The following is a 13,239-nucleotide window of genomic DNA, read 5'->3' on the forward strand; positions in this document are numbered from 1 at the left end:
CAGGCGGACATATAAGTAAGAAGACCAATTCTCAAGAGTTGTAAAAGACATCTGGAGTTGACGTCGAGGTTGTCAATATATCAAATCAATTTATTGTATTAACTCTTTTTCTTTCTAGGCAATGTATATAGAACTTGAATTGCCTTGGTAATAAATAGCCTTATTATTAAAAGAAAATAAGATGATTTTTTTTTAGAGTGATAGTCATCTCATTTTTCTTTGGCAAAAATATGGAAAACATCGAATTTAATTTGATTCGATTGCTTTACTGAAAATGGTGTCATCAAGCCAATGGATATCAAATCATCCAAATCATTTGATTTTTTTTAAATGATTTTGTAATCATAACTCAACACTTCATGCATTTTATATATGGGCATGACTACTCAATAGTAGGTCCATATGTGCAAAAGGCCTAAGGTTGGCCATATTTTCATGGAATGATGATTTTGGTACATGGTTATGGTCTACCTCAAGGAGGGCCTTTCCAAGGTTGTAACGTGGCTAAGCTTGGGGTTATGAAGAATGGACAGGCTCAAGTATATTCCCAAAAACCCTTACTTTTGGTGCTTCTCAGATTAAAACCTTTTCTGCTTTATGTGGCAACTTCCTACATTAGGTGTCTTTTCCTTGTCGTCTCTCTCTCTCCTTTTTTTTCTCTTTTTTTTTGACGAGCTTTGTTTCGGGTTTAGAACGATTGTTTTCTTTCTTTTGCATTGGATCATTCCTTTTTGGGCTTAGACTAACTTTGTGTCCCCCTCTTATGTTTCGTTCCCCCAATTTTCTATTTATATCTCTTTACACCATTCCCATCCCAAGGTATGGAATAATGTAGGTTGAATAACTAAGGCTTAACTGACGAGGCTCAAAAGGGCTGCCAAGAAGATGGATTTCCTCTAAGGTTAAGAACATGGGATTATCTTTGTGGAGTTTCAAGTTGCCTCCTGTGTTGGTGAAATCATCATATCCTTTCTTTGTGGGCCAAAGATGGGTCTCTTTTCGTTCGATAGATCTAGTAAGCCAAAGCTTATCAAGATTCTTGAAGTGTTGAGTATGTATGCCTTTTTCATATTGCCTGTTTGTATGTATGCATTTTATTTAATTCGAGCCAATAACAATAAAAAGATTTCAAAGAGCACAAGATAGACGTACTTGAAAATATATTTTTTATTCATTAATTAATGAGAGTACAAAATAAGTAGATTCGACAGCATGAATCTCTTAGTCTATCATAAATAATAAAGGAAAGAAACAAAACAAGACCTAGGGTGCTACATCTTGAATTGTTGACAACTTCTTGAAATCGCGTCTAAGAGCTTTGTCCGTTTCCGACGTAGGTTAAATCCTCTCTAAAAATCTAGTCCATCTATATGATTCATGGTTTCATTTATCAAGTCCCTTTTAATTATTGTTCCCACAGTATAGACCTTTTGAAATGTGTCTAAACCAAGGTATTGTAAATGGCACTTGTATGGTGGAGACATATTGTCTTTGAACTTTGGGACAAGTTCATGATCCGGAGGTCTTTATGAAAGTAGAGCAACCTTTGATCGCCACCTGGAAAAGAAGTTAATGAAGGCTTCTTTTTCCCCTTGCTGAAGCAATTCAAGATCGCGTAAGGTAGTTGTGAGCTCGATGCTATCTCCATATTGGGTTAAAAACGCTTTTACAACGTCACTCCTAGTGGAATTTTGTTTTTCATCGAGGTTATAAAACCGTGATCTAGAATTTGGGTCCAATGAAAGAGGAAAAGTACGTGCATGTAGGCTTTGCTCAACCCCTTTCAATGCCATTATTCCAATAAAGCTCATTAAGTGAGTCCTAGGATTGTCTGTAACCTTAAAGGTTGGCAAATCCGTAGTCAAGAACTTTTTTGGGAGAGTCTTGCCACTAGGTTGTGGTGCAAGCTCATAATTGAAGTACTTAGTCCTTGAGCTAACTCGAAGGACAAGTTTCTCTAAGGCCTCTAGCTTTTCGGCTCTTGCTTTTTCTTGCATAATATTTTCTTTTTCTTTCTCTGCTTTTATTTTAGCCTTTTCTGCTTTTTTATGAGCCTTTAATTGGGCTTCTTCTTCTCGTAGGGCCTTTAGGTTTTGGAGTTCCTGTCTAAGTTTCTCCAATGCTGCTTTGTCACCCATGATTGGACTAGTATGCGAATGTGGAATATGACCTAGTAATGTGTGTCACGAGAAATTGAGCGCGTTCAGTTAAACCTTTTCTGCCAAGCATTCAAACAATGAACCAAAGTCAAAATGATTGTTTTACTTTTTTTTAATCCTTGTAATACAAATTCACTTTAAGCAAGTTTGTTGATTAAGAATGTTAAAAAATTCACGAACAATCATTAATGGAATGTCATGATTTGTGTTGACTTCAACAAGGTAATCATCTAAGGATTTTACTTTAAATGAATTGTTTTCGAAAAAGTTAGAAGAGAAAGAAAAGAAAGTTGGATTGAAAATGCTCATCAAATTTTTAGGAATATTAATCGAACTGAACACACACCTTAAAATGACCGAATACTATAGTATTCTTTGATCATTTAGATTACAATAGAGATCAATATCGTTTTTTTTTTTAAATTTTGATTCTCATATTGTTCATCTTTAAAGGATAATATGTTACTATTTGCTTAAAAAGAATGATGGCCTCCGAATGTAAAATCCAAGAAATAATCATTTTCTCGGTTTTATCATTCCTTTTTTTTTTTTTTTTTTTTTTTTTTTTTTTGTGAGGCAATCATCCCGAGTAAAGTTCTCAGGATTTTCTTTTTAAACAATAGAAGAGGTAAATACTCTTAAATCAAGGTTGACCAATTACAACTAAAAAAAATGATGAACACGAAAATAGGCACGTTTAAGAATAAACATATTGATGACGTTCTATTAAGGGATGTGAGCTTCTAATGACGAACCTCATAAGAATTAATGTCATTAGTTCGATTATAAAGTACGTAAACGAATCATCATAATCAAAATAGTATCGCGCGCAATTTTCATCTTGCGCTTAAGGTGGAAAGTGCAACTTCTAGAGTAGCATTGCCACATTTTTTTTTGCGTAAACGCAAGGAGAACGATAAAAAATATGTTTTTGGATTTTTTCGAAAATAAAAAAGACAATCAAAGTAAAAGTTAGACAACGTTGTTAGCCAAAGAGTTATTTGTAGCACCTACTTAACGATTAACCTTGAAGCGGTAGTATCGTTTTCTCCGTATGATATTGCTCCTAACGAGTCAAAGTCAACGTTGAACAGTGGGCGCGCGCAAGATACAGTGTTGCGCGTGGGTGTCGCGCACAACTTCTGAATTTGTGCTTGGAGGACGCGCGCAACTTTGACAGTTGTGCGTGCCACCTGGTAGGTTCGACATTTTTTTTTTTTTTTTTTTTTTTTTTTTTTTTTGTCGAACCACAATTTTTTTTTATTGCGAAAATTTTTTTATATCTCTTGGTAACAAGTTGGAATTAGTTAGATTATACACGAAGAACATATTCCTGTAGACACATAAGCATGCCACAAGTCAAGATTCACGTATTTCCATTCTAAGGTCAAAAAGGCTTGGGTGTCCAAGGTACCATATCTTAAGAAACGACGCACAAATCAATCACTCAACGAGTTGACCTATGACATCGTCCTCCCAACATTTTGTTGGCGATATTGGTGGGATGATTGTTATTGATTTCGGGATAGAAGCCTAAGATAGTGTTGGCAGCCCCTAGTCAATGAGCCAATCCCCAATGTTTAAGTGTGCTATACTTATGCATGATGCAATGTTGCTTGTTTGGTTTTTACTTTTGTGCAAAAGGAAGATATTATGCGTTCATGTCTCGCTCTCTAACTAGAGATTATCCAAGTTAGTTCTCGTTACAACCCATAGGCAACCTGGTGTTGAAAACCTTGGGCCATAACTACAAACTAATCATGTAACCTCTAAGTCCCCTAGTGGAGTCGCCACTATAAGGAGGGTGATAACATTGTAAGGGGTACTCTCCTTAAATGCCCATGGCCCTTTAAAAGCCTAGGACTTTACACTTATTAGGGTGTATTAGGATTTGAATTCCTGACTGTTTGGGGGACCTTGTATTAGAAATGATTTTATCATACACACTTTTTTGTAAGGAACAAGTAGGAGTCGCCAATGAGTTTTAGGAAAACCCATCAAACTCGTTCATGTCTTTCTCCCAAGTAGAGTTCAAGGGATATTTAGCATGAATCATAAGTTTACCCATGCCCAAATTGGTCTACATAAACCAGAAATGAGTTCGGAAGCGAGGATACCAAGATAACGTTCCCTTTAGAGGGGAATCGCGATCCTAGCCCTAGTGCGGCCTCTACTAGCTCTTCCTTTTGCACAATTTCAATACCAAACAATATATGCAATGTGATACCTAAAACTATGTTAGTTAATTTTATTTACACACATCAATTCGCGTAGGAATTACATTGTAAGGTCGTTATTCTTATTTAATCAAATTCGTGAAAAGAACAAGAAAATAAACAATATTCGCCTTGACTTAAGTGATCAACCAACAATTATTTTATTCAATTCTAATCTTTATTTAACAAAAGATAGTTGTGGAATTGATTAATTAATTATTTTAAAGATGATCAAACAACACTAATTAATTAATTAAGGTTATTTTGAGGTGATTTAACTAAGTGCTCGGGAATTTACCAATTCTCATTGCTAGATCTCCGTTTAGAACACTTATGGATTCCTTGTTGTTGGGGAACCTCCACCGTAGTAACAAAGTATCAAAAGGGGTGAGTGTTTAGGACAAGAGGGTTAGGAAGCACAAGTTCACAAGTATTCTGCCAGCATTTAAGGTTATTTTCTGTGTGTTTAAGCCTCGGATTAGGGTCTTATTTATAGGGAATTATTAGGTTTAGGGTAAAGAGCATTCTGTCGCAGCAGGTGTCGCGCACAACTGGATGAGTTGCGCGCGACCATAGCGCGCAAGTGAATAAGTCGCGCGCAGATTACGCACGCAAATATTTGTCTTGCGCGCAGCTCTATGGTAAGATTCGATTTTCCGATTTTTCGATATTCTACATCTATGCAAGCGCATCTCCAGAAGTTGCGCGGAGTGTCGCGCGCATTTGAATAAGTTGCTCGCGACTTCCTAGCGCGACTTTATGAGATGCGCGCGACATTTTCTATAGGTGCTCCTAAATCCGTCATTATTGGGTTTTAAGCACGGACTTAAGCCTAATTATGATCGGGGTTAGTTAATTGGACCTTGTATTGGCCTCCTTCTTCTATTCGGGCTAGTCTTTTGTGTTTTGTGGCTTAACTAGTTATCCATAAGTATTCTTCACTTTGATCCAACACGAAGATGGCTTTATTTATCGTCATTGCGCTTCCTGTTGGGACAGGAGGCCAAAAGTAGGTGTCTACAGTTAGCCCCCACTTTGATCGAGTCTAGGATAGACGATGATAAAAGTAGTCAAGGAAAAATCCGAGACTCCTTCTGCGAAGTTCTCTAAGGTTAGAGAATCTTTCACTAATGTTTAAGGATGTCGAAACAGTCCTCGGTTTGCTAAGTGTTTGAAACAAGTAGCTATTAAGGCTAGAGAAAGTTTTCCTTAGTCTTAACGCGCTAAAGAATCTAGATTGATTCTTTGCAATTGTAGAATACTTTTATAAGTAAATGTATTCTGGGTGATGTCAAGTCATGAGAAGAGATCGGTTTTAAAAAGAATAAAAGGGGATAATTTCCTCTCAATCATGTCATCATTGGTCTAAAGTCCCTCGATATGTCATTGAAACTTTAGCCTGACTTTAACAAAGTAAAAAGAATGAAAAGAGGTTTTCGATATTCAAACCGAAAAGGGTTCGGCATTCGAGCCGGGTCCGGTATTCGAATCGGATGTCCACAAGATAGAAATACATGTCTCAGGAATGGAGGCATATATCCAAATCCAGTGAGAGGGAAGAAAGTCAGCAACTCTCTCAGTAGTTTTGTCCACAAGATGAGTACACGTGTCTCAGGACTGGGGGCACGTGACTACATGGGTGCGACATTGTCTCGTCGCTCTTTATACAAGGGGTGGACGAACACCCTAACTGTCCGGTAAGTTAGTAAGCTCACTAACTACCGTATTTGCTTCCATTCAAGAAGTGCCTGTTCCTGAAGGTTCGGCGCGCCTGTCGACTCGTGAGCTAACGCCTACAGTAATAGTCTTCCTTTTATTTATAATATTTATTTGTTATTTTTCGATATTTAATTTTAAAAGTTTCAAATTATTAATTTGGGTCAAAAATTATTTGAACAAATTATTTTATGCACCTTTATTCTACAATTTATGTCTAATCAAACAAGCCTAACCCATTTGTTTACTTAATTGACACATTATTTTTATGAGGCCCAATCTTCCTATTTACCCTACAATTCTCTCCTATAAATACCCCATGAATCCCCAATAATTTCCCACACAAAAAAGTTAGTCTTATTTTCTCCTTTGTTTTATGAATTTGTGTAATTATAGTTATTGATTTTTGGGTTTTGATTTTATTGTTTGAAATAAATTTAATTAGTATCAAATTGTATTTTGATGATTAAACCTTATAATTTCAGATTTTATAAATGTCATAATTTTCAGATTTTGTAAATTTTATAACCTAGGGTTTTTAATTATTGAAAATCATGATTTTAGGGTTTTTATGAACGATTGATTTAGGGCTTTTATAGTAATGATGTTTTGAAATTTTGGTTTATAACTACTTATTAGTTTAACTTAATTTCAGATTTTTTTGAACACGTAAATTCGTGTTTTAATTTCTAGATTTCCGTTCATTAATATTAATCCCGTTTCAATCCTGATCAGGTTCTGAACTCATCCGATTTTGATAAGATTGTAGTGTTTTCCATGTGGAAACAACGTTTTAAGAAAGACATACTACCTTCGGTAGTAATCACCACCTTCTCGTGGCCAAATTCAGCCTCTAAATATGATTTTCGAGCAGTTTTTGATTTTTAACGAAGTTTTTTATGCTTAAAATTATATCCTTGAGTTTGATTAAACAAATTATAAAATTAATTATGTTTAAAGTTAATTAAGCATAAGTTTATGTTTTTATTGAAGTTTTAAGAGGTTTTCATCATGATATATTATTGGAAATTACTTGGGTTAGTGATTATTTCCTATGGGACTTTTAATTGAGTATAAAAGTGATGTGTTGATAAAGTTTTGAAGGGTTTTTTTTTTAATCTAAAGTGCTGGAAATAGTTTCTAAGTACTACTTTTGATGTTTTATAAAGAGGGTTTAATCACCCATTAAAAAGGGAGATTATTAGCGGTTTTTAAATAATTTTCAGAATTTTTAAACTTTAAACTTGCTGTAATTTCATGTATAAGAGTGTATTTTAAGGTTTTTATGAAGAAAATTTAAAGAACTATAAGCCTTTAATTTTAACTAAAGGGAAGGTTTTAAAATGTTGTTTGATTTGGATTTCGAAGGTTTTAAAGTAAGTATTGCTGTAAATTTGATTGATTGAGTATTGATTGAGATGTCATTGTTTGGTTTAGGAGAGGAGTTTATTCAAGGTGATTTTTAGATAGTAAAGTGGCCAACCAATTTGTTTATTCAATGTACGTATAAGTTACAAAACCTTGCCTTTAGAAGCATGTTTAGGAACGAAATAAGAACTTAGTATCATGTATAGAGAAGACTGAGAATAATTGTTTGGTTATACATTGTGATTTCCGTATGATGTGCTCTATTTTACTTTGCAAATATTATTTATGCATTAACTTTGCAAGATGTGCTTAGAGGCAAAGGTATGTGAATATGTGGAATGATTTATTTATTACTCATTCATGATTATTGAAATAGAATGAGTAAAGGAAGAATTCAAGTCTTGTAAGACGAGGTTAAGGTTTTGGGGTGCCTTATGCACTCAAGGTGTGTATACACCGAGGTAGTTAAAGGAATAATAAATGTTGCTTTTCACTAATAAATCAAGAATTGAAATTGGAAAGTTGTATTACTTGATTGAATTGATATTGGATTGATTGTATTATTTGCATATGAGTCATCACCAAGTCTAAACTTGTAAATCACGTAAAGTGCAAGATGGATGAGCAATAAAACTCTGGATTGGTGCACATCTAGAGTAATGACAATCAGGGGTTGGGGTACATGGGGTATTAGCCGTGCACTTTTCTCGAGGCTGTCTGATCTACGAGTCTCTTATTTCAAATACTTTTCAAAACTAGGAGTTAGATGAGATCTCATACTATCTACGATCACGGAGTCGCGCCCGTGGTTGTTGGATGTTTATTGATGTTTCCGAAAGGAGGCATGGGTTTTTTTAATGATGTTCCAAATGGAGCATGGGTTGGACAACCTTGTTTATTGCTTAATCCAATGAAATAAATAAATGAGTTAGCTACTATCAACTAAATAAAATTGATAGTTGAGTCTATAATTTAATGATGCATGATGTTTGATTATTACTAGCATGTTAGGGATTTCTTAATTTATTTCGCAGCTTGTATGTACTCAGCTTGTATGTTTTATTTATAATTTATTAGTATGTTCTATAATTATGTTTTAATGATTAATGGTTGTAAATTTTGGATTATAAAGTGTTTTATTTTCAGATTTATAAAGTATTAAAAGTTAGGGTTTTAATTTATTCAAGACTTGATTTTTAGGGTTCTTGTATAAATTAATTTGGGGCTTTTATATACTCAATGTTTCTATGGATAATTTAAGTATAAAGATGTATTTTGATGAAGTTTTAAAGGGTTTTTGATTAGTTTAAAGTGCTATAATTTTATTTAAAGTAGTATAATTGTGATTTTAATGAAAGAGTTTAATTACCCAATATAAGATAGGTTAATTAGGAGTCTTTAAATAATTTTCAGATTATTATAAGTTGTTTAAATTGAGTTTAAGTTGCTTGAAATTATGTATACAAGGGTAATTAATATAGTTATATTGTCCCCTTATGTAGGAGAGTTGGTTCTGAAATTATTGTAGTGTATTCGACTACTTTAAGGGCTTATTTGAGGTACGTACACGTACTTAGAAATTTATTAAGCGTGTAGAAACATGCTAGGATTTACTTAATTGATTCCAAGTTAGTGTCATGCTAGGAATTAATTGGAATGATTGAATTGAAATGAGATTGGTGATTTGAATTGGAGTGATCGAATTGAGAATGGTTTTGGTGAGCTATTTGCGAAGCATGAGTGGTTGAAATAAATTATTTATTGGAATTGATGATATTGGAATATTGTCATTGAACCATATTTTTTATTATTGGCATGTTTGAAGGTTTATTTAATTAACTAAATATTTAATTTTGTTTGAAATATTGAAAAGGAATTTTATTAAGGTTCATATAATTTTTATTGATGCTATAAGCATGAGGTATGAGCTATTTAAGTGTCTTTGTACACGAGGAATAAATTATATTTTAGTGTCTTAGAGCACTTAAGGTGTTTCTAACACAGAGGGATAGGAATTGTGGCGCATTATGCGTTTAAGGTGTATTTGACACCAAGGTAGATTAGAAAAGGGTTCAACATTTAATATTATGTGGTCACTAATAATTCAAGAATTAAATCGGTATATTTAATAGTTTGATAATTATTATGATTGATTGTGTTATGGTTTGAGAGTCATCACCAAGTCTAAAAATATGTGAATAAACAAAAAGTGAAAGAAATTACGCACCAAAACTCTTGGAACGTATATACCTTGAGTATGAACACATGGGGGGAGTTATGGGGTTTTATATTTAACCATAACTTCTACTGGGGGTACATGACGCTGTACTTTCCATTTTATTATGCGCAGGAATTCTGCCACTTACGAGTGGTTCTCTTATACTAGCACGGTTAGCTTCCGTGTTAGTACCCCTTTATTGGGGCAGGTTAGGGGGGAAACTCGTTCGATGTTTAATCAAGCTAAATAAATAAATTAGTTATTTATTGGATGGTCATGATATATGTCGTATGTTTGTAAAAAGGTGCAACAAGGTAAGTTGTGTGATGATAGGGTGAAAGCATGTTAAAGTGTTCTATTTATGCTTATGTACTCAACATTGCTGATTGTGTGTGTAACACCCTAGAAATTCCTTTCTTTTAAAATACCAGTTTTGCCCTGTTTAAAACTTTAAATAGGAATATCTAAGACATTACCGTCACCGTGAAAATGGCTAAGACAACTGTCAAAGACACACATCGGAACACTAATCTCAAAACCATTCAAAATAAGTCAACTTAAACAGTCAACCAATGAAAGTAAAGTCAAACTAAATTCAAACAAAGTAAAATAAAATTAATCTACGACTTGGAACCATTATAGGCCCTTATTAAAACCAAACCAACTTAAACACTTTTGCTTTAGTCATGCATAATAATAATATCATAAATAATTAAAGCATTAATAAACACATCATACTTATAGAAACTAGCATGATTCTGCTTCATCACCTGAAAAGCTTCTCTCTACTTGTTTCCACTACTCTCCATTAAAAATGGGTTATCATAGGGCCAAGATAAAGACAAGGCCAACAAACACCCAATCAACAAAAATAAGTACATAAGCGTAATTAACACACTAACATGCAATTACGTATCAACACACAACTTATCATGTTGCACCTGTTTTTCAAGCATATATAAAACATTCAACAAAACTTCTCACTAGAAAACTACATAATTTATTTAGCATTGATTTCGCATCGAACGAGTTTCCCCACTAACCTCCCCCAATAAATTGAGGATACTTGTAGACACCCATTTGTGTCTCCCCAAAACCAAACCCGGTGATGAGTACCTTTCACGTCGAACCATAATCGAATGAAACGAAGTGTGGAAAGGTCTAGTGTAGCGGAAAGTTTTATTTCTTTTCTTTTCTCCCTGTTTTGGAAAACTTTATTTTAAGAAAACAGCCAATCCAGCTTGGTTGGTCCATGATATGGGTCCAATAGTGGTGTAGTTGGATGGGGCTTGCAAAGACCTTTCCAACCATATATTATAAGCCCAATTCCGATGAATATTGAGGAAGTTATGGCCAATTTACTAAACTGGGCCCGGTTTGAGCTTTATGTACGGCCCAATGATCTAGGGGAGGGCCTAATATGATTTATCATTCCTAATGCAATTAGGAATGGTTTTAGTCTTCTAGAATCTTCTAGAAGGTTCTTTTCATTCCTAATTCAATTAGCATTGATAAGTTGACTTTGTTGACTTTTCAGAGTTTTAATCAAGATCAAATAGCGTTTTCGAAGAAATTATATTATTTTAACTTCCAGTACGGGAAATTTATCAGACTTTCGAAAACGCGTTGAAATCCAGTTTGGCGTCCAACCCCAGGCCTTGGCGCCAGGCGCTAGCCACCGGTGCCTGGCGCCAGCTAGCCAGGGTTGGCGCCAATCCTGTTTTGCGATCGTCAGACTCTGTTTTGTTAAATTATCTTTTTTGGCTAATTTTCTCTATAAATATCGTATCGAAAACTCCGTTTTCATTCACCAATTCACCAGTATTCAGCAATTCTCACGAACTCTCTTCATTCGCAATTCATTCATCATCTACATCTCTCATTCATCAATTCTCAACAAACATTAATTCTTTAGCATTCTTTTCTTTCTTCAATTCTTTCTTGCTTTTTCATACAAAATTTCGCATTCACAAGATCTAGAGACACCTATCCATATTCGAAATTGCCTTCGCCCTAGACGTGAAAGGTTTAATTTCTGAGGGTTTGGTCCCAAATCTCTATTTCAATTATTTAATTTAATTATTTTGTTTATTATTTTCCTTGAAGTTACTAACGCGTGTATTTTGTTATTAGAAAGAGGTACGAGGCATCCAAGTAATTACTTTAATTGATTAATTGATATTATGATGTAGATATCATGTTTACATTGTTATTATGATATTCCTAGTATCATGTCTAGGGTATTTTTAATATTAAATATGATTGTTGTGATGCTTCCTATGTTCTTCCTAATTTTAATTCATGTTAGTATCATGTTAGGGCTAAAGCTTTGATTTTTATTGCTTAGTGACATGCTAAGGTTTGTTATTAATCTTGTTAGTATCATGCCTAGGATCTTGCTATTTTTATTATGCTTTAATATTAACATGAATATGATTATGATTATAATTGTTATAATTTATGATGATTATGAATATTATTATTATTTTGATAACAATTATAATTATTGTTATTGATTATTTTTATGTTGCTTGATGCTTATTATTTTATTGCTTGATCACGCCTTTTATGCATTAAAGGGAATTTGTATTTGCAATCGCGCTTAATAAGATAATTAATAATCTTGTGAGGTTAATTGTGATTATAATTCAAGTGATCGCCAATAATAGTTTATTTGTGCATTAATATTCAACCAACATAGATAAACAGGTTTAGGGTTAATCCTATTGATTGTATGTTAATCAAAAAGCGCACATGAATACGAGCAGAATAAAGTAGAGGCCTATTATTAGGGCAGGTTCAATCTCTTTTTAGGTTGGATTTGTACCTTCATCCCCGAACCCTTATTTGGTTCATGACCTTATGGAGTTGACGATCTCTTGGATCGTTAAGGGGTGTAACCTTCACCTCGTGAACGGTTTACAAGTTCCTTAAAAACTTGTTGGCGACTCTTTTGCTCTATCTTCTTCCCTTTTGGACGCCACCGTACTTTAGTGTATGATTACAGTGGGGTTCAAGCTAGTGGGATTTAAAGGCTTGAAATTATTCCCTTCAGTTTTTTGGCGACTCCACTGGGGAGGATTTCTATTTTAATTCCTGAATTTGTTTCGGCAATGATTTAGAATGAGTGGATTAAACTCGAAAAGTTCTAAGTATTTCATGTGTGTAATTTTGATTAACATTATTGTCATATGCATAAAAAGGTTCTCATTGGAAAGACCATCCGTAATGAGTCAAAAATATAGGATTTTACACGTAGGAAATTTGAGAAATGTCTTTCACAAGTAGGACTGAAATAACACCGCGTGAAACTGGAAGATTTTATCGAGCACAGAAAGCTGCTGAGGCATGTGGGAAGTAGCGTCAGGGGCCAGAGCTTGGCGCCACACTTTTAGCCGTAGCGCCAGACGCCAGTATTGGCGCCAGGCGCTACAGTTAAAAGTTGGCGCCAGTCTCTGTTTGCTGGCGCCAATTTCCCCCAATACCGAGCCAGAAATATGCGTTCTAATTTCGACCGGTTTTTCGTATTGTTTGCTCGATCCTACTTCCTGATTGAATTTTT

Source organism: Chenopodium album, chromosome 5, assembly GCF_948465745.1.
Source record: "Chenopodium album chromosome 5, dcCheAlbu1.1, whole genome shotgun sequence".
Lineage (NCBI taxonomy): Eukaryota > Viridiplantae > Streptophyta > Magnoliopsida > Caryophyllales > Amaranthaceae > Chenopodium > Chenopodium album.